The sequence below is a fragment of the Phlebotomus papatasi genome, chromosome 2, assembly GCF_024763615.1.
Source record: "Phlebotomus papatasi isolate M1 chromosome 2, Ppap_2.1, whole genome shotgun sequence".
NCBI lineage: Eukaryota > Metazoa > Arthropoda > Insecta > Diptera > Psychodidae > Phlebotomus > Phlebotomus papatasi.
Window position 1 is genome coordinate 30,446,916 of NC_077223.1, and position 22,622 is coordinate 30,469,537.

The 22,622-nt window shown below is 33.7% G+C and overlaps 1 protein-coding gene across 5 annotated transcripts in view; it reads right to left on the reverse strand.

Moving 5' to 3' along the window:
• LOC129803427 (muscleblind-like protein 1) overlaps nucleotides 1-17,773 on the reverse strand; it is a 423,069-nt gene extending 405,296 nt beyond the window's left edge. For 4 of the 5 annotated variants that reach the window (XM_055849986.1, XM_055849982.1, XM_055849980.1 and 1 more), the window contains exon 1: nucleotides 16,748-17,763. The gene's annotated coding sequence lies outside the window, so the exon portion shown is untranslated. Of the gene's footprint in view, nucleotides 1-16,747 lie in introns of all 5 variants that reach the window. The other variant, XM_055849975.1, reaches the window with a different exon arrangement.
• Nucleotides 17,774-22,622: the final 4,849 nt, after the last annotated feature.

The following is a 22,622-nucleotide window of genomic DNA, read 5'->3' on the forward strand; positions in this document are numbered from 1 at the left end:
TTGCTTACAAAAAAATAGCGGTAAAAGGGGTAAAAGACCAAGGATGGAAGATAGAATTGATAAGGAGGAATTCATGAACGTTTCCACAAACAATTGCCTCATTGTAAATCCTCTTGAAGCTCTTCCATCATTCTCTATTCACACATTTTCCTTGGTGAGCTCTTCTTTCAACCTCTATGAAAAATATTGCAATATCAATGCATGTTTGACTTCGTAAGGACATGTTTTTTTTTTCAAAGAAAAATTGAATTATCTACTGAAGAATTTACTAAAAGAGCATTTTCTCGTACATCGTAAGTACAATGATTTTATTGAAGGACCTTTTATTTCAATTCTGATTTTTTGAACAGCAAAAAATCCTTTTACAAAAGTTTTACCGATAATAAAACGATCTATCAATTTAAAACTAGTTTTTTCCATCAAAACTCTCTTTTGTCCAAAAAAAATTCCGCACAAACCTTTCGTCAAATAATTCATTTAATATCCCAGTATATTCAGAAAAAAGCTGAACATACAACAGAAAAACTCATTTTGCAAAACAAAAAGGATAAAGGACTGACACGGAACAAAGCACAGTACTACAAACTCTCCTACAATTTATTGATGAGAAAGGGGTTGAGCAGAGGTGGAAAAGGGATATGTGAGAGAGGATAAATTTGCACTCAAATGCGACATGTTTTTCTTAACAATTTCTCCATATGTGCACAACCAGAATTTTAGCACAAGCCCACACTTTTCCCACCAGAAGATGCTGCATATTTGATTTTTCAAAAAATAAGCAAGGGTGAGCAACAATGAGGAGATATTCTAAATTCTACTCACTATTTCCACAAAACGTCTGAAAAGCGTTTTCTTTGTTCAGAAAATTTTCATGAAGCCACCAAGAACTTTGAGTGATTATTTCTTTTTTGTATTTTTTTTGACCGTTTAGTTAAAAAAAATTGCGGCAGAGAAAAGAAATGGAGCATCCTTATAGAATAATTTCAATGTTTGTATTAATAGGAAATGCAAAAAGGCTTAGATACCGAAAGAAGAATCTTTTTTTTTAACGTTTTCTGTATATTTTTTTTGCCAATTTTGGAAGTCTATACCCTTTTTAGCACGATTTAGAAAGTAAAAAACAAACTAACATAAGTAAAACATATTGATTGAAAAGAAAATTGTGTTAAATCAAAGGTCAAGAAATTAAAATAAATTTAACATTTAAGTCGACTTATTACTTTTGAAAAAGGTTTATTAAGAAATTTATTAATCGCAAAAATATTTTTTAACATAATTTACTGTTTTTTTTTTAAACGTATCCCTTAAAAATTAAAATTCTAATTTTAGTACGCTGTACCTTGACCAGGTATGGGAATGTGAAACAGGAATTTGTCAATATTTATATAGCACTATCTCTCAATGTTTACCGCGAAATCGCGTCATTGGCGGCGCCGACGACATTGATTTCCTATTAAAACCATTTGAATAAAACTAATGCAAAATACCACTGAATACGTCAAAGCTTAATACAATTTGTTATGATATGCTATGATTTGTCAAAAGTGTACCTTAATCTTAGGGATTTGAGGAACTTAAAAGAAGAGGAATTAGAAAAACAAAACTCTAGACGTGAGGGGGATCAGCATCACAATCTCAATGAGTCTCTAAAAACTGACAAAACCGTTGAAAATCTAACACCCAAAATATCTACACTGAAAGAAATCCGAAAATGTTAAAATAACATTCCGGAAATGTTTATTTTACCCTGCAATATTGATCCGAAATCGGTGTAAATATTACCCTTTTTAGGTGTATTTGGGGTTAAAGTTACTCTTTTTCATGTCAATTTTACCATTAAAGAAGCGTAAAATTAACATTAAAAAATATTGATATATTTTTACACCTAAAAAGTGTTAAAGTCATTAAAGTTATGACGAAAAAAAGTTAATCACACCCCAGTTTTTTCTCAATGTAGAATCTTCTCTTCATTAACTAATAAGATCATAGAGTTTTATATTTAAAAGCAGTGGTGAAGTACCTCAGCTTTGCGAAATGCACGAACTCGTGACTTAACCCTTTAAGGACGATAGGATGACCGGTGTCCCAAAAACTTTTTCCCTCTATGGTGGTGTTTTAAGAATCCAGAAAAAGTGTTTTTTTTTGGACTTCCAATTTTTTGGTCCTCTCGTCCTTAAAAACTTATAGCTCTACCCTAAAATTTACCTATATCATAGATCATTTACCTATAGTCCATACAGTAATGAAGATCGAAGACATGAGAAGACATCATGCTTACGAGCCTTACGAGTTTTAGGATTTCAAAATTTTTCCATTAGGGTAGAGTCAGTACTTTTTCGCCAGTAAGCACTTTTTCGCCATCTACAAATAAAATCACTTTTTCAGGGAATTATGAGCTCATGGAACTACGAAATGAGTATTACTTCGTAACCTCTAGTCCAACGGATCAGAAAACCATAACTGGTGCTCCACCGACTAGATTATTTGCAAGTTAATTGAAGAAGTTGTCGACAAGGTGAACAGTCACCAAAAAAATATGGAGTTCTTAATAAACTTGTCAACGCTCAGACAAATTGTCTTGCAATATTTTATGTTTTTGCAGTACAGTATTTGATATTTTTTCACTGAAAGTCACTTTGTTATTAACTAAGCTTCCCTCTAATATAATTATTTAATAATATTTTCCAAAAAATAAAGAAATACGGATGTGGTGAAATAGGGCTTACTTTTTTCGGTTGTGTAAGTACTTTTCGCCACTCATTTTTCCAAGCATTTTACAAGTGGCGCACCTCGCGGAATTTAGTTGAAACAGACGTAATTGTCAATTGATTTTTGTCGCAAATAAAAAATGCGCAAAAAATCATTCGAAATAGTCTAATAATTGTCTAATATCGGTGTTAAATAAGAAAAGTACCGTGCAATGTACTTTTGCGGGTTTTCGAAAGCTGCTGTTTCTTAAAAATCAATTAAAAACAAGTGGCGAAAAAGTGCTTACACAGTGGCGAAAAAGTGTTTACAAAGTGGCGAAAAGTACTGAAACATGCATTGTTGCAGGAAATGTATTTTTTCAACTAGATGCCCAAAAATTCCCAGAAATTCTCCTGGTTCATTAGAGAGACAATGCTTCAAAGCACTTGTACAGAAATTTCTTTTTATTTCGACAAAAATTGTAAGAATTACAAGGGTACAAAACCTTAAGGTGGCGAAAAGGGCTTACTCTACCCTACACAATTTGTTCTTGAATTTACCATTTCATCATTTATTTAAATTCAATAATAAAACTTTCACAAGATCGCCAAAAATAGCTTAGTACTGCAAATATGGATGACTCTGCACTGAGGGGGTGATTTTGCACCCCTACTTTTCGCGAGCTTTTCCTTAATTCTACCACTTAAGGATTATCTTTAGACCATCTTTAGTGCTCTTATGGTCACTGGACACTGGTAAAGAGGATTTGCACACAAGAACAATTAACCGGGCAATCGCTTTTTGCTTTTTGTTAAAGGTATTTATATTTGTCCAATTTTACTAAAATACCACTTTCATTTTAAAGAATATTGTCTCATAGAACGCAAAAAACATTAAATAAAAACGAAAATTTTCAAAATTTTCTTTGAGAAAGAGCGAGATGACTAGATCTAAATTTCATTTACTCTCACTAAAATATCAAAAACATATTTACAAAACAAAAATTATTGTGTGCTGATGAGAATAAAAAAAAGCAATGACCATGTAGAAAAGCCCAGTCTGATCGCTGTGATTATCTCTCTTTTGGTCATATCCTTTCTAGTATTCTGCAAATTGATGTTTACAATACAAAATATTCTACTATGAATTCAATATTGAATTGATTTTCTCACGTTACGCAATATTTTGAATTATTTTGTGCTTTTCCCTGACAACAAGAGAATTCTTGTGATAAATACACAGAAAAGCCTGGTTACTTCGCAAATTTCAAACATCTAGATTAAGAATGTGTTATTCGAATTTTTTATTTGATTTGTTTTATTGTCATATTTTTTTTAGTAGTAACGCGTATGCGGTCATTTCTATCTTAACTTTTAATTCTAACCTCTGAGATGAATAAGTTGGAATGTCCATGTCAACCTTTCCCAAACAAACAAATTTCTCTGAATGGAGTATTTACGATTCCGCGATGCAGGTTAAAATCACCTGCCATGAGAGCATTTGACCAGATTAATCACCTTTGTGCTTACTGCGAGTTTGAAATCAGAACTTCACCTGACAACCACCATAGACCCTGAGAGCTTTAGAGATGCCCCAACAACTACCTATAACGAGAGAGCCAGCATCGGAATTCGAAAATGGAATATTTCTTTTCCCAGTTATCTTTGGGACTCTCCATCAACTACCTTGAAGCCAGATCGTCCCATAACCGCGTCTTGTCGGTGCTCGGATATTCAAGTTCAGTTCAGAACTTGATTAGGCAATAAGTATCACTATACAGAAAAAAATTCCCTAATACTGTTCATAAGTGTTTGTGAATTCCTACTGGAGATTTACAAAATACTAAAAAGTTCGAAAAGTTGATACATTTTTCTCAAATATTGTTCGAAACACGATCACTTGACTAGCATTTTTTTCAAAAATATTCGTAAGATTTTGTTATTTGCTCGTAAGGTTTTGTCAGATAAACAAAAATGTACGAAAAAGTGTTCATAAAAAAAACAAAAAAATTCTCGACAGGTGATCATGCTCCGAACAAAGTTTGGGAAAACGTACAAACTTTTACGATTTTTTTAGTAGGTTATAGACTTTTTGAAAGTACCCATTTGGAATTCACAAACATTTACGAACAATTTTACGAAATATTTCTTTTCTGTGTTTGAAAAGCCACAATGTGCTTAAGGGAAGAGAACCACGGATCGGAATGTTTGAGACATGTTCCATATTTAGTCAAAAATATAAGCTCCAAAATTCTTTTTGGTATTTTTGTGTATAGTAATCGGTATATTAGTGATCCATTTAACTATATCTATCAATTTGAATTTTAAATATTTACAAATAATTAATAAATAATAGACGTAATTGCTAGTATGGACTGTGTACCTCGGATCGTCACGAATTTAATCAGGTGTCTCATGGAAAATTGGTTCTATTAATAAAATCTGGACTAATAGACTGGATTTTTGCGAGAATTAAAAGGTAAAAAATAATTAATAATTTCTGAAAAATTATTCGAATTGATGCAACAATATGGTAATAACCTGACGATCCGAGGAACACTGCCGATCTCTGGTGCTTCTCCCTTATTTCATGTAGACCAGAAGTGTGTTTCTTCACAACCTAGAGCAGAGGTGTGCAAGAACCGTTTGAAACCGAACAAACGTCAAATGAAACTTGTACGTAAATGGTTAAAACGCTATCTGAACAAACTTTTTGACGTTGATTCGGTTTCAAACGATTCTTGCACACCCCTGACCTAGAGGGTAGTCAGGCCGACAGGATACAAAATTGTTATCCGAATGTGAGCATACTCGTATTCGTAACAATATCAAAAAGAAGTTACTTCGTAGGTATCATAAGTGAGATATTTTTGTCACTTCTACAACTTTAATAAGATTAAAACGGCAGGTAATTGTATGCTTGATGTACATAATCCAAACCAAACTTTCAGATTATAAAAATTTTTACATGAATTCCCTGAATTCATTGTAAATTATGTTCAAGGAATAAGTTACAGGTACTTTAAAAAATTTTAAACCTGCTTCATCTCTGACTAATGGATACAAAATTTCTCAAGATATTGGAAGAGAAATTTCTCGAATGAATAATTACTGCAAATATGTGGTTTTCCAAGCGTGAGAAAGCGTACCTGTATCCCCAAAAATTCTGTAACACATGAAGGATGTTGAATTTTGAAAGACGATTCTAACCAGGATTTAAGGTTGGTATTTCTCCCTTTTTTTTCTTGGTTCACAATCGGCTTTGCTACTCCTTACACCTTTTCAAGTATTAGACGTTCCTTTTCCTGCCAACCGAATGTGGATTTAAATGATACTGAGATGAGAGGATTTCAATCTATCTCTCTTCTAACACTTCTTATGCAAATAGCATGAAGAGATTTAAAATACATTCTCTGGTGACACAAATCCAACAAACACTCTTTTTAGCCAGAAAAATCGTGTGGCATTTTCCCTGAGGTAAAGTCTATCGTTTTCAGCATGATTGTGTTAGCTATTCACTCGAATTTTGGATGCACTTTTCCGAACTTCCAAATTTTTGCAATACATTGATAGACATCCAGTGGTTTTTTTTTTAGCGAGAAATGGGATATGATTCTAGTATGAGAAATAAAAACCATAAAATTTAATTGTTATTTAATTTTTTGAAACACGAAACAGTTGCTTTTGCACCCTCGCAATTTCATGTAGAAAAAAAAATTATTTATTAACTTCCAACCATTCGAATACGAAGAATAAATTCAACCACATGAGGGAATTGGTTTAAAATTTAAATTTTCCATTCGAACTTTTGGTAGGAAGGGTGAAGGGAGAAAAATGTGGGTGGACGAATAAATATCATATGGGAGATATATTTATTCATTTTCATTCATTTGATGATCTCTATGGGGGCAGTCTATCATATAAATTTCACTCCAACCCCCCGCTACCTTTAGCCCAGAATCAAACTTTTCAACCATAACTCCCAAAAAATATTTCCACTGGCCAATATGCAAATATCCCATCAACCCGAAAGAGAGAATTGGGAACTTTTCGTGGACTTTACTTCGTTTTTTTTTTTCACGCCATCTGCACCTATCCCAGAATTGTGGTGGAAAATTGACTGACCCAATAAAATATAGAGATGAATGCATAAAATATTATTTTTCCACCCTCACAATTTGCACCGAAATTAGATTGTGTTTTGTTAAATTAGATTTTTGACTTGAAAGACACTGAGAAAAAGTATGGGGCAAAAAGTTTCCTCAAGTTGACATCTTCATGAGCTTTTCTTTTCATCCCTATTCACCCAACACACCCAAAAAAAAAGCACAAAAAAATTACCAAAGAAAGTCGGTGGCATAGACAAAAGAGAAAAATTTTTCAGAGGTGCAAAAATTATAATGAAATGAATAAAGTTTTTCTCATTGCGAAGTCATTCCATTCTTCAACAAAAGCTTCCGCCTTCACCCAAGCTCTCTAAGCACACACATTCTTCTGCTTTTGAGAAAAGTGAGCTAACGAATTAAATTAATGAGGGTTGAATGTGGTAGAGTCTTTCGCATTATTTTAAAATAATATCACGTACAATTTAATACTAATTTGAGAGAATGTGGTAAGAGTATTTCCACCCTAAATCCATAAAACATAACCAAAGTAATTTAAAATAGCCTCAAATTTTATTTGAATCGACCATTTCTTTTAGAAAGTGCTTGAATAACTGCATCGAAGAATGATCTTGCGATACAGGAATTTTCATTTAACTGAATCATTGCGGTTTTACATTTTCTTGACTACCGCAATTTCTTTTTCCTTTTCAAAATGCAGTTGAAAGTTGACTACTCTTAATATGATTATCATTGTAAAGGGGTGGCAAAGCGTCCCAGGCTTTGCGAAATGCTCGACCTCGTGGCTTAGATGCTATACCTCAAAAGTACTTGCGCATCATTTACCGTTTACAGGTGCCCAACCGATTTGAATAGATTCATAAATCACTCAATAGATTCCACAAGTTTAAAGAGTAATAAAAATTATATTCGAACAAAAATTACTTATCGGTAAATAACCGGTTCATTACCGGTTCACGACCGATTTGAACCGACTTATAAATCACTCAAAATATTTTCCAAAATACACCTCAGGAGTAATTTAATTGAATTTGGTATAAAAATTATTTATCGCTTATGAACCGGTTAATTACCGATTCAAAACAGTTCAGTTTTGTCGGAAATTCCAAGACCTCTCCAACGAGCCCAAATAAGACCCCATTCGCTTGATAAATGCGCTCTCTAATGTCTTTTTAATCTTTGACCTTGAAAAACCGTTATTAGGAATGATTAAACGGTATTTTCCTACATGGTAGAATGTCCGCCTTGGTAATCTCTAAAACATCCAGAACAAGTTCCTTAAAATTATATATAAAAAACCGCGAGATTATTCAACATACCGCTTGCACAAACTGGCAAATTTTCAAATGATCGACTCCTACCTCAATAAACTTCAATTGAAATTTATCGAGAACTGCCGCATATTGCCTCACACAGTGATCCAACAGCTAAACTAGTGTTAGCAAGTTTAAATTCAGTTAATGATAGCGTTTAAAAGCTCTATTCTAGTATTGCTAATCTGTCAAATATCATTCATTAAGTAAAAGTCACCTAAGTCTATATTATATATTCTTCTATTCTAAACCTCTGTTTAGTACTTATAATATACACTAGATCCCGGCATTATGCACATTTTCGGGACCGAAAAAAACGCGCGAAATGGCATTATGCATCGAGAAAATTTGCATACCTACAGGGGCTTTCTTTTGAATAAATTGACCGTTGAACGAATTTCGCGCAGAGTAAAAGTCGATAAAAGTAGTTCAAACAAAAAGATTCAAATGTTTCAACTAATTCAACAATATAAATGCATTAACAAACAGTACATGGCCAGAGTTCTTCAATAAATGGTTAGAATAATAAAAAAAATACCTTAAAAAAAAAAGAAATTAAAATATTGTTCTGAAAAAGTAGCAAAATGTTTTCAAATTTCCCGCGTCGCACCATAGTATACATTCAGGCGTATTTCAAAAATGATTTCATAAATTGACTCCCGATGGTAGGCAAATTTGCATAATTGTGTGTGCATAATTCCGTCAGGTGCATAATCCCGAAGGACTTAATGCCGGGACTGAGTGTACTCTGAATTAAAGATGTAGCAATTAAATCAAAATTGGAACACTTACTCAAATTGTATATATACCTGTACTTTTAATGGAATAAATATAAATAAATAAATCTCTAAAACATATCCAAAATTGAAAAAATAATCGCACGACATGTTATCAATCAAACTCAAAAAACATGATTTTCATGGGGAATAGGAGGGGTGGGGGGAAAATCAGGAACATATTAATGGTCCCAGGGTCAACATATGGGGGGTTCGCCGAAGGTCCCAAGTCCCTATCTCTAACCATGTAGCACCCAGATATTCGAACACTTAAAACAAGGATGTTCTTTTAATTGCTCATTCTGCAAAATTTGAACAATAAAAATGTCATATCGATAATAACTGTTGAGTTCTGCTTGTGCATACTAGAAATTTAGAATAAATTCTAGCCTGTAATGTTAGTTATAGTCCATTTTTTTAGTAATTAGCTATCTACCACGAAAAAATGCGAAAAAAATGGATAAATTTAATATATCGATTCTCCAAATTATCATCGTGGTAGGATCCCCATATTATCCCTGAACATGGAGGATCGTTCATACATAAGATATTTGCAAATAACAAACACATTGTCTGAAACCATTCCTTAATTCTTAGTTTTTCTCCAAACGTACGAGTTATTTCAGAACGGAGGGAGTATATCCTAAACCGAAAAGCCCTGAATAATCTATGATATTGTGTTGAACGTTTACGTAAGTTAGTTAAGATCACAAAGTTTCGTGTGGAGCGATTCAAAAACGAATTCGCACCCAGTCTTCTCCAGAGCGAAGATACGTTGAATTCCTTAGTGTTCTTAGTACGCCTAGGATCGATCTGGGGAGCTCTTATTATCTAGATGAGTGCCACAAGCTTTGTTTGACTTGCCTCATTACTTCAAATAATTGAATTCTACACTTTAATTGATCCTAGGCTTCCGGCACAATTGTATACACGATTGCCGTTTATTGAAGTGCACAATGCTATTGGTTAAGGTTGTGTGGAAGTCAAAGAGAACTTACGTAGTATCTATAACTTTATTTCTAGAACACTCTTCGAGATAACGAAAGGTTTCCAGATAGATACTTGGTGGACTAAGAATACTAAGAAATTTTTTTCTTCGCTCCGAAGAAGACTGCGTAATTTTACTGTTACTCGTTTAGATTAACGATCCCTATTTATCAAATTTTGTTGAGAAGTCTTAACACGAATACGTTTTTTAAGTATCATGTGCTCTGGATTGACTATTCCTGCTGTAGAAAAACTTATAAAATATTTCAATATTTAATTAAAGTGTTGATTATTAAGTAATTCTAATTCAATGATTAAGTAATAGAAAATAAGGAATGACAAAGCCATTTTATTTTATGTTATATTTTTTCTGATATCATTTCTGAAATCTTATGGAAGTTAATCTGGATTTTTCAATATAAATTTATATACTTGAATTTTAAGAGTTAGAGTTTACCAGTCTTTAAAGAATATAATATTCCATTGTTCATGTTTAAAACATGGGTAAAAAAGACAATCAGATTCCATTGAATTTTTTTTGAAACCTCATTTTCCCCATCAAAGTAAATCACTTTTTTTTTATTAAATAAATTATCCCTAATTAACCCCTACCTATTAATTGGTATTCATATCATTTTACAATTGTAATTCACCTACGATAATTTTACACACTGCAAAAAAATTAATCTGCAGTCCTTTTTATAATTCCAGCTGAAAATTTAATTTGCCATAGAATGTTCATGTGCAATTTTTTTTATCACGATTTTGAGGTAAATATTACCCGAGTCAATGAGATAAAATATTTAATGCTAATGATTTGTTTTTGTTTGCTGTCTAAACAAGGGTCATGTAGAAATCCCCAAATCCTCCAATTCAATTGCTCTTCATGAATAATTGATTTCTTTTTCTTTTCTTTTTTGGAGAAAGGCTCTTTTCTTCTGAGAGACTTTTGTATGCAAAAGAGGAAAACGGATGAAAATTTTTGTCTTGGGGGAATTTAACGATTGAGACATTCTAATGAGAGTATTTGGTGATCAAAGTTTTTGGCCTTGCTGTGTTAAGTGGAAAAGCCAAAAGTTCAGCAATTGATGCAACTTGTGGAACATTTACGCGAATGACATTCTGGCAATTGTCCAAGGAGAATCTCTTCGATTGACTTAACTCACACTCTGTGGAAAGCCGTGCAATGAATGTATTTTCTTTTCTTTCATGTACACAAGAGTGGAAAATTGCACGAAACACCGTGTTTCATGTTTTCACTGGCACTCTCTCAAATCACACCAGAATGTTATTTGTCAACATTGGGCCTCAAATATCACATCTTCAACTTTTCTTTTCCTCAACTTTCCATTGCAGATGATGTCACAACTATGCTTTCTGGCCCAAACTATGGATGATACTTTTTTTGTGCCCCAAGAGTGTCTCCACATCTCAATATTCAATTTTCGAGAGAGTATGTGTCGCCTTAACGTATTTTTTTTTTGTCTTGGGCGGGAAACAAGAGTGACAGAGAAAAATGAACATTTGCCTAAATGTCAAGAGATCAAGCAATTTAAAGTGACTATTTGCTTTTTGATTCTCTCGTTTTTGACTGCTCTTGTGCTTTTTTTGCTGTTGCTGGTGGTTAATTTGTATGTGGGCTATAAGTCGTTTTCATTCATTTGCTAATAGGCAATTCATTGATTTTTAGATGCTTTGTTCCTTTAATTTTGCAAAAGCCATTTAACCACAAGTTACAATTTTGTAGTTACATTGTATTAATATGAATTATCTCACTGTGAGAATTATGAAAATTAGTAGTGCATGTAATCCATATGACCTTATAAAAGTTGTTTATTTTAAGACAGTCAGTGTAATACATTTGAAACAGTAAGGTCTGGGGCAAAATGAGACAAAAACTGTCTCTACAAATCGTCCTGCGGCACCGATATCCCACGACGTAGCGTACATAAGACTAGCGATTTAATGACTTTAAACTGAAACTTCGAACAGCTTATTTTTTTCGGACTCTCCATTTTCGCTAAACTTTTTTGGTTTATGGTACCCTTACGAGGCCTATGATCATTGGAGACCCTATATACAAGGATTTCGCCATCGCAAATCAAAAAAAAATACAGGAGCATTGTGAAACCCATTATCACACATGGTCTTGAAGTAGTATACCGATGACCCGTGCTGAATAGAGGGCACTACTAGTTTTCGAGAGATGTATCTTTCGTAGAATTTTTGGGTCTGAGAAAGGTGCTACAACAGAATAATTCAGGATCAGAATGAAATATGAATTAAAGAAGCTGTAAGTGGAATTCAACATTATGGCCTGTATCCAGACGAGAATAACGAGCTGGTTCGGGTATGTGTACCGGTTGCCCGATAAGAGAATGCCCAGAAAACTAGCGGAAGAACCGCTACACCCAGTCCACTTATTTGGGCCCATTAAGCGGTATCTTTCGGGATTCTTACCCTAAATAAGAAAAAGATTGTCATGTCGACGGACAACTCAATCTTTTTGAAAGTTTTTTCATATGGGGGAGCAACATCCTTTTGCTAAATTTTTAACTAAACTTAGTTATCCGTTTAAGAATTTTTTTCTTTTAGGGACCCGAAAATGTTTTCATCATAAAATGTCAGAAACTAGGGTTGATGGACCGTAAGTGTGGCCGGGTAACATGCTTTTAAAAGACCAGAAATTTTAAATCACATTGTGTTGCTCAATAAACCAGGTGTTCCCCTCATGGAGTATCCATCTTAAGATACTTAGAATAACTTCTTTAAAGCCTCCAGAGCCAACTCTCAGTTAAGTTTTTTTTTTATTTGATTAATTTAATTTTAATTTAATTTAATTTAATTTGATTGGCCTAAGTCTCCCCCGAGATCGACTGCCGCTCATTAATGTCTTAAAAAACTCTACTGGGACATTTTCCTTGTCCCATGCGCTGCGTTGATCGTAGCTGTGATTCCCAACGCCCAACAACGATATGTTCCTCTCTCGATACCATAGACCCAATAGACGGTCGTTATGTCTTCGGCACACCTTTTAGCTTGGTATAATTTAATAAAATCAAAATTCGTGTCCCTTTCGCGAACTAAATTTAATTTGGTGTGATGTTCAAATGAAAAAGATGAGTGCGAAAGAGTAGTAAAGCTTTTAAGAAAGAAAGGGATGTGAATTTTGACTTTATGAAATTTTCCTGATCTATTAAAAAAGGTCTGCCAGAGTCATTAGAATATAAATTCTGTATTTTTGACCGTTTTCACTCATGATTCTATTCCATTCTATTCTTTTGGTTATTTGGGCTTCTCCATGGCAAGTTGCCTTATGCACAATGCACAATAACAATAAAGCATTATGCACAATGCACAATAACTTTTTTTGTGTAAACATGTTTTTGACATTTCAATGAGAGTGAGTGAGATGTAGATCTAGACATCTCGCTCATTCTCATGGGAAATTTTGAAAACGTGTTTGCAGACAAAAGTTATTATGCACTGGACATTATCCAAATGTTTTTCCATACTTTAAAAAATTTAGAAAATACTACTAATAATAAAATCAGTAATCTGAGCGCTTAATTTGATTAAAAATTTATAAATAGAACTCTATATTGAAGATATGGTAGTATTTAACAGATTTAAACCATAATACTAATAATATTTTTATTTAATATACAGAATTCTAGGAAATAAGTTAGGTATGAAAGTGTTTTTTTTAATTATACTTATTTATACTTTATAATTAATTTAAGTATAAAACAAAAAACAGGTATGCTGTTGCCCCACTTTGAACACAATTTAATTCAATTTGAAGAGTAAAATTTCGTATTTGTTCAGTAAATAAAATGAGATAAGCTCCCACCTTGAAAAACAGTGATATAGTGGATATAATAATATTTTTTTAAACGAAAGTATTTTGCAACAATTTGAATTAATGAAATGAGCATTTTGGAATATTAAGTTAATTAAACTAGTTTTTGGTAAGTTTTAAATTCCTTACTAACAAAAATGCATTAATGCTAATAATATTATTACGATCAAAAGGGTCCATAAAGGAATGAGCCTTCTTACAAGTGAGATTTCAAGGCGTGTTTGTAATAACTAATCTTATGCTCTAGACCAGAGAAGCAATTGTGATCGCCGTCACGGGTTTTATCATATGGTTTAACAGTAATTTTTATCGTAGAAAACTTCCCGCCTTACTGGAAATGTCAATCTTCGAGTTTGGCGCTGAGCGACAAAAATCAATGTTGGCAACCATGAGTCGCTCATTTTATCAATACGATATACTAGCATATCCTCCCGTCACGGGTGATAAAAGTGTTGTTCAAGTTAAAAAAGGATTTTTCTTTAAAAAAAAATTGAGAGTAGTAAAAATAAGAGTATAGAGAGAGATGCAAGTTAATTTAATTATTTTAATCGTTTTCATACTGTTTGTTTTATTTTGTAATAATTTTTTATGGTAGTGCTTTTGTGTTTTTTTTTCTAAAAAAATCATTACTTTTAGCATTTATTTGCAGGGAATGACCAATGTCCAGAAAACTCATTTGCTAGAACTGGCGAAAACGATTCGGATAATTTTATTTGGCAAAACGAGAGAAAATTAGGGTCATCTAAAAAAAGTAGGGTAAGTGTGCCAAATTTCGGCATAGTTGCATGCAAGCGTCAAAGTCTCAAATTTGAAATGTAATATTTTAAATATAAATTGATTTTTTTTATTCTTTCTTCTGAAAGAGTGTTGCTTGGAACCTTGTAGATAGTTTACCGTCTTTATTTACTCTAAAATCATTCTTAATACATTTTAAAATGAATAAAAATATAGGCATAGCTTTGGTGCCCTATTTCAGCCACCTCCATTCTCATAGTTCCTTGCCCTTTGGGAATTCTTCCAATATCTTTTTCACGTCATCCCGTTTGTCGAAGCTACACTTTTTGTAATTCTTTTGCATTGTATAATCTCTAGAGTACGTAAAATCTAAAAGTTCATGGAAATTCGAGGAACAAAAAAGTGGCCGAAATTGCAAGCTGGCCGGAATTAAGCACACTTACCCTAAGTGGCAAGAAATTTCCAATCAGCTTAACGGTATGAGAGGATGTCAAAAGACCCCCATATAGTAGAAAGATTCATTAAATGATTTTAAAATGACAGTAAAAACAAATTTGTCTGAATGGCGACAGGATTCGAACCGGTGGAGGTGCAGTCGATGAGGATTCCTTGAGAAATACACCGAGAATGATATTATTCTTTCAATTTTTGGTAGTGTAGCCGGTGGAAGAAGAGGAGTTCTGGTCATAGGAGGAGATCTCCCCCATTTGATTTCGTTTTGGTAAATTCTTAAATTCTTCAGTGACATCAGAGACCTCCTCTCTAGGCACCATCTGTCCATAATATATAATTTCGGATAAATTTAGGTGAATCATGATTATAAAATAAACACGTTTTGTTTTTTTTTTCTTTTGTGGAAAACGATATTTATTTAAGCTCGTGGAGTTTTGACAATATTCGGAAATCATTTGAGCGAAATTGAGCGACATTTTTATCATACTGTGATAAAAAGCGTGATGGCGATCACAATTGGTCTTCAGATGTGTTTAAGAACCGTTTAAAACCGAACAAATGTCAAATGAAACTTGTACTTCAATGGTCAAAATGCTACCTGAACAAACTTATTTTGACGTTTATTCGGTTTCAACGGTTCTTGCACACCCCTGCTCTAGACAGACTTATGCCCTAGACACACTTACGACTTTAGCCGAGAGACACCTTAACGTAATTATAATCAAAATAATGATTTACTACATTCCCATTATTGGTTTCCCACTAACTAAGCCATTTCTCGGCTTAAGCCGAGAAATGAATGAGTCAGAAACTTACGGAAATACAATCTAATCATTATTTTGATTACACTTACGTTAAGTCACCTCTCGGCTTAAGCCGTAGATGTATCCAGTAGATTACATTATTATAGGGATGGAATTGTCAGTTTCAAGCACCATGGAACCAAGTCCAGCCTAGTTTAATTCAAGTCGAACACCAATCAAACAAGAAAAATTTCTAATGGCTTAAGAAGGATTCGAACTCGGAATACTTGCATCATAGAACCAGCGCTCTAGGACTGAACCCATTACATACCCAAAAAATCCCAAATGCATTGATGTGCTACATATTTTGAACTTTCTCAAGAATGTTTTACAATTTTCTTTTATTTAGGTTTACAGGAAATGTACTTTTTACTGACTTAAATATTATACTCTTTAAAAACATTGACCATTAAAACTTTACTTATTTATAAATATTCAACATAGTTTTACAGGAGAAACAATCACACCTGAGTCCTTGAAACAATATCCTAAATTTCATGGTCAAAAAGCTTCAGAATAGAATGAGAAAGATCCGCCATAGAGTAACATCATTTGAGTCCAATTACATTCCAAATGGTGCATGTATTAGCAATTAACCCTTCAACCCCAGAAAAGCCACCCATTTTCTCCATGGCCTGTGAGAATGTGTTGGAAAACTTGGCCTCGAGGGTGGACTAAGTGGCTTTTGTTGTTCGACAAAACATAAATCATATGGCCATGACGTCATCATTTCCAATTAGAAAAATATATATTCTCTGTGAATGGTGAAAAGAGAGGAGAAGTGTGTGAATTCAGAGAGAGATTTTCTGCAATTACACACACATTGATAGATTTTATGGTTCAGTCACAAACATAATCCCTATTTTGTGCATAACTTGTGACATTTTTAGGTCTGTGGGTTGTCAAAAGTGTCAAATATGTGTCAAAAATTAAAAATGTGGGAGATTTTTATGAGTCTTTTTTGCATTTTTAGTAATAACTGCACTTCAAAATTTGTGTCAACTTACCAGAATAGTATCGGTGCGTTGCACGTGTTGACTATCTTTGTCTCTTTCTTGCACTGGTATTAGGTCTTTCAGATAGAGCGGGATAGATGTTTGACAGTAGGTTGAATCACACAATTTTTGACACTTTCAGAACACTCACACAAATTCGAAATCACTCTGTATAGCGATGTGGGTGAAAGAGAACCAAAGTCTCCAGAGAAATTCTATTGCTATCTCTTTCTCACTTACAATTGTAGTGTTGACTTTTATTCACTTTCATCATTCTTTTTTCTCTCTTACCACCTTCACACACATACAACAAAACACTAAGGTCTTTTGCTCTCTTTGACGTTCTTTTTTTTCTTGTATGTCTTCCAGGAACTTTTAGCTCGACACGTTTTTGACTTTAGCGTTAAAATGACTTTTGGGGGCAGATTTGGACTGTGGGTGTTGTGCACAAATATAGGGTGTACTGTGACTTGGGATTGGGTGACACTTAAAGCGAAATACACAGAGAAATACACAGCAGAAGGCAAAAGCAATGCGGGAGCTGATCGAAAAACGCACAAATTGTGCAAAATAGTCGATGATTTTAGTGTTGGACGCGCAGATTACGTTCACTTCACATTCAACATCATGCTGTCTCTTTCACCAAAAAATCTCCCCACTCAGCAAAACTTTGGAGCTTGAGCAGTGAGAGTAAAAGAGAAATGCACAACAAACTACTACCTATCTGATTTGCATGAAAGAGAGGCACGATAGATAGTGTCACACAAAAAAAAATAAACCGGAAAGTTGCTCAAACACCTGTTTAAACACACCGACTGAGTGATCACTTGGGAAAAACTGCTTTTTAGAGAAATTTCGGAATCATCCGGTAATTCGTACAATTCACTAAAATGACGTGAAAAATTCAAAATACACGCAAATTACCAGAATATGCGCGATTTCGGTGCGCGTTGGATTCTTTCTCAATTGAGGGCCAATCTCTCCAATTTCTCTCTCACACTTTTCCAACTACCATCTCATTTGCACTCAAACTGGAACATCGAGTAATAGAAAGAGATAGAAAATTGTAAAGTTTGGAGAGTTTACTGGAAGGCACTGGAAGAGCGAGAGAGCAGCTTCGAGAAAACATTGCTAGAATATCAAAAGAGCGCGAAAATCAAATATTATGTCAAGAAATATTGAAAGAGGATGAAAAAAGCCTAATTCCATAGTCGGATCATGGATCATGAATAAAATTAAATTTTACACTAATGGGTTAACTCATTTCATGCAATATATTCTACTGAAGATAGGCGAAAGTGCCCATGTTTTGTACGATCTCTAGCTACGTATTAACTAAATTTTCCTATGTTTCTCAATAAACGTAAATCATCGCACCTATGATTCAAAATTTAGGGGAAAGTGTCCTGTTTTTAAAATATATTGCTGAGTCCATAGATATCAAACTAGAGGAGTCACATTTATTGAAAGCCATAAGAAAAATTTAGTCATTACGAAGCTTGGGATCATACGAAGCATGGGAACTTTCCGGTAATTAAATACAAGAGCGAAAAGCAATTATATGTAAATAAAGTGTAATAGTCTACAGGAAAAATGCAAATGTTTTTCTCAGGCATGAAATACTAAAAATATATTTTTTATTTTATTTATATATTTTTTAAATAAGTTTAGGGGAAAGTGAGGCAATTTATATTATGCATGATTTTCAAAAATACGAAATTTTAGAATAATCAAAGGAATAATACATTAAATTATCGGAAATATTCTATCAGATAAAAAAATGAGTTCATTACTGCAATTTCATTTTAAAATTGATTTTAATTTTAACTGTGATATTAACAAATATTCAATACTCAAGAGAAACTAACGGAATTTCCAGAAATAACGAACTTCAGGAAATCAAAAAACATAGTCTAGTCGAGTGAATTGAAATTTAAAAATTGTTCAAATGAAGAAGAAACGACCTTGTATAAAAATACTATTGAAAATAAATGAAAAACTTTTTGTAGCCACTGAAGAAGGTCCACATCCGGACCGAAAGCTCTGGGCAAGACAGAAAATTTGTTTTTCTTGGTGAAATAAATTTTCACTGGCGATTACCGGAAGTGTCCCCACAGAATATCCATCACGCCAGCTCGTTATCCAACACTAACGGAATTCTATTTCCTTGAATATAATTCATTCAGGTGCGTGAAAGTTCCCACTCTCCCCTATTAAGTTTCAAGCAGACCTCGAAGAAATATTGCTAAATCTAAACCCGCAAGGAGCCTCCGATGGACGGACTTTTCGACAGCGACCTATGCTACGTTTCTGGAGTGAGCTGACGGAGAGTCACCAAGAGTGGAAAGCACATTAAACCCACCTACGTAAGTAGGTAAGTAAAGGGGATACGAATCCGGGACACTTGCATCATAGAGCGAGTGCCCACTTGACCCATTGAATGCTCTTATTCTTTCTATTGCTTGGCTTAAATAATTTACGAAAATACTGATCATTTTTATTTCATTTTGTTTTTTTGCCTGCTTAGGAATTCTTTAACTAATGTGACCGATTCACCATGTTCCCAAAAATAGATTGATATTCCAAACTTTAAAATAGCTCTGAAAATGCATTACAAATTATTATTTTTATTTGTTTTTAACAAAATGTCATAATTAATCAATTCAAAATACAAGTGAACAGATTGCAAGTAAAACCGTTTTCCGTTTTTTGACAGGTGCTGAAGTCCGATTTTGCTGCATCGATTTATTCCTTCAAGAGAGAAAAGATTGTTCTCTTTTACATAACCGACAATTCTCTGTAACAGATGAAGTTGGCAAATTTGACATCAGAGGCGCTATAATCTCATATATCTCAGAAAACATGGAAAACGAACTGTTATCAATTTTCAGCAAAGTTCTACTTAGAAAATTAAAACTGTTCTTGAAAATCTGTTTTATGGATGCAATAAAGTATTTTATTTATTTTATTAGCTAAAATACAACTTTTCTCTCAGATTGTTTTAACTGCTCGAACTCCAAGAGAGAGCAGTTTTAACAATCGTGTTTTTTTCAACTTCTTTCCATTCTGGCTGCCAAACGGTAAGAGATATTGACTTCCGGTCTTCGGTGATCCCCCGACAAATCAACATTCTCTATCGAACTAACTTACCCAAATTACCCCCACCTTATCTATCCCCTCCAAAAACATGTTTTTTTTTTGACTTTGCAATAAATTGGCCCTGACGATTTCCTTCATTTTTGGATATGTTTTGGAGGTAGTTAAACCGAACATTTCGTCATTCGACACCTATTACCGGAAAAATCTCCATCTTGAATTATGCAAAGTCAAACTTCAACCGCCCTGGAGGGCCTAATTTTCAACGGATTTTGTTAAATTTGGACTTTTTTGAAAGGTTTTTATAATTCTGAACCCGACTACATCGGTCATAATCGGTGATGGATCGGGAAAGTAACAGTAATAGATTTTTTTTTAAATACTGTTTTTCGCACTTTTCCAGTCTTTTGACCCATATAAAATTCAAACGGTAAGAGATATCAACTTCCGGTCTTTGATGACTCCACCTCAAATGACATTATCTCGAACCCAATCTCTTTATTTTCCCCCCTCCCTTTTCATGCGTTCTCTATCCCCCAAAAAAAGACCAAAAATGAGGTTTTTCTAACATTGCAAAAAAATTTCCCTGGCGATTACGTTCATTTTTGGATGTGTTTTAGAGGTAGTCCAGTTAAACATTTCGTCCTTAGACACCTATCACCGGAAAAATCGCCATCTTGAATTATTGAAGGTCAAACGCCTAATTTTCATCCGATTTGGTCAATTAATTAATTAAAAGTTTAATGATTTTTTTGGAACCCTTTTCATGAACTATTTACAACTTCAAGATGGTTTTGTGGTGGTTTGTAAACAAATTAAATTCAACCATAATTTTATAGGGTAAATGTGTGAAATTTCGGCCAGCTTGCAATTTCGGCCACCTTTTTTGTTCCTCGAATTTCCATGAATTTTTAGATTTTGCGTACTCTAGAGATTATACAATGCAAAAGAATAACAAAAAAAAAATGTAGCTTCGACAAACGAGATGAGGCGAAAAAGATATTGGAAGAATTCCCAAAGGGCAAGGAACTATGAGAATGAAGGTGGCCAAAATAGGGCCGGTAAACTCTTTTCAGGGTTGCAAGCAACACTCTTTTAGAAGAAAGAATAAAAAAATCTATTTGTATTTAAAATATTACATTTCAAACTTGAGACTTTGACGCTTGCATGCAACTATGCCGAAATTTGGCACTCTTACCCTATACACCAGAAAAACTTGCGAAAAGGTATATAAGGCAGAGCTCTTTCTCGGGAATTCGAGCAGATCGCAAAGCCTCGGACGCTTTGCCACTCCTTTTTAACCTCGATATTAACGTTCAAACAAAAATCGTTATGATTGACAATTTTTTTTTTGTATTTTTTTGATCAAAACATTAAATGAAAAGAACTCTTTTAGATTGAAAATGTTGTATTACTTTATTAATTACCTATTTTTAAGTGCAAACATTAAATGCAAATGTTGTAATATCTTGATACATTCTGATGGCCAAATAGCTAGTATGGCTAGGCCTCTATTCTTATCATTGTCTTAGACACTCATGGACAAACTCAGGAATTAATATTAAAAATGTAAAAGCGTAAACCTTGAAAATATACAACCTGTGAAGGGGTTTTCCATCGCTTTCGCCGAGGAGGTTGATCACCACCGCTAAGACGGCGATGGCCGCAAGGTATGATAGGTTGAACATGAACGAAATATTGTCAATGGTAATGAAAAATAAATATAATACAATACAATACTTACTTGGCCTTTAACTTAAATCAGTCTCATTTAGATTCACAATGGAAATGTAAAAAATATAATATTAAATTTTATGTGAAAAAATGCAAAAATGACCATTTGTGTCATTTACAGTGGACGATAAATCATGTTTTTATGAAGTCATAATAGAGTAGATTAACCACTTTTCAACCCTTTATGCAAAATAAGTAGCCAATTGTAAAATACTTCGTGAAATGCTCGATAGTTCCTTTTTTACACACAGAATCACTTTACATTTGTAAATACGTAAGTTATTTAGGATTGAAATTGAGTAATAGCGGCCATAGGATCACAGATAAATATTGTGTTATTGTTAAATTAAATAATAAATTAGGTATTTGAGTGAATCTCTCAAAAACCGATCCAAGGGTAGCTTATTTCTTTCAAGCATCTTATAGATTTCGAATTTTGCTAGAAAGAATACCTGTTAACTCTTGTGAATTATAAAATGAAAGGTAACCAAAAACAATTTCAATAAATTTTTAACAAAACTCTGAGACATTTTCTTTAAGAGAACAGTCAAGATATTTCTGGAATTGCTCAGAAAAATCTTTTAATATACTTTCAAAAGTTGAAACACAACTTTCAGTATTATTTCCCTGTGGATTTTCAATGGTGAGAAAAAGCAGTATCAAAGATGAAAAAAATGAATAAATTATGAGTGTGATTTTCTCAGGCTGTGGAAAATGCAAGAGCCTTAGTGGATTTCCATGGGGGAAGGGACGGTGCACAGAATGAGAATCCATTAATAGGGATAATTTCCATACACTCTTGAGATGGTTTTCCTGCGTGTTTTCTTGAGGATTTTCCCGCTAAGGGGGATGGTTCATGTAATTGAAGAAATGGTGGTAGGGGAGAAAAAGTGAAGAAAAAAAGGATGATTTTGCCTTGTTAGACATTTTATTTCACCTCCAAGACAATTCACTGCCTCAAATTCCATTCCACCTTCATCGTCTTGAGGCATTTTCCATTTTCCACTACCCTCTCTGCAAATCTCGTCATTTTCGCAGCACTTTCGAAATTTAACGG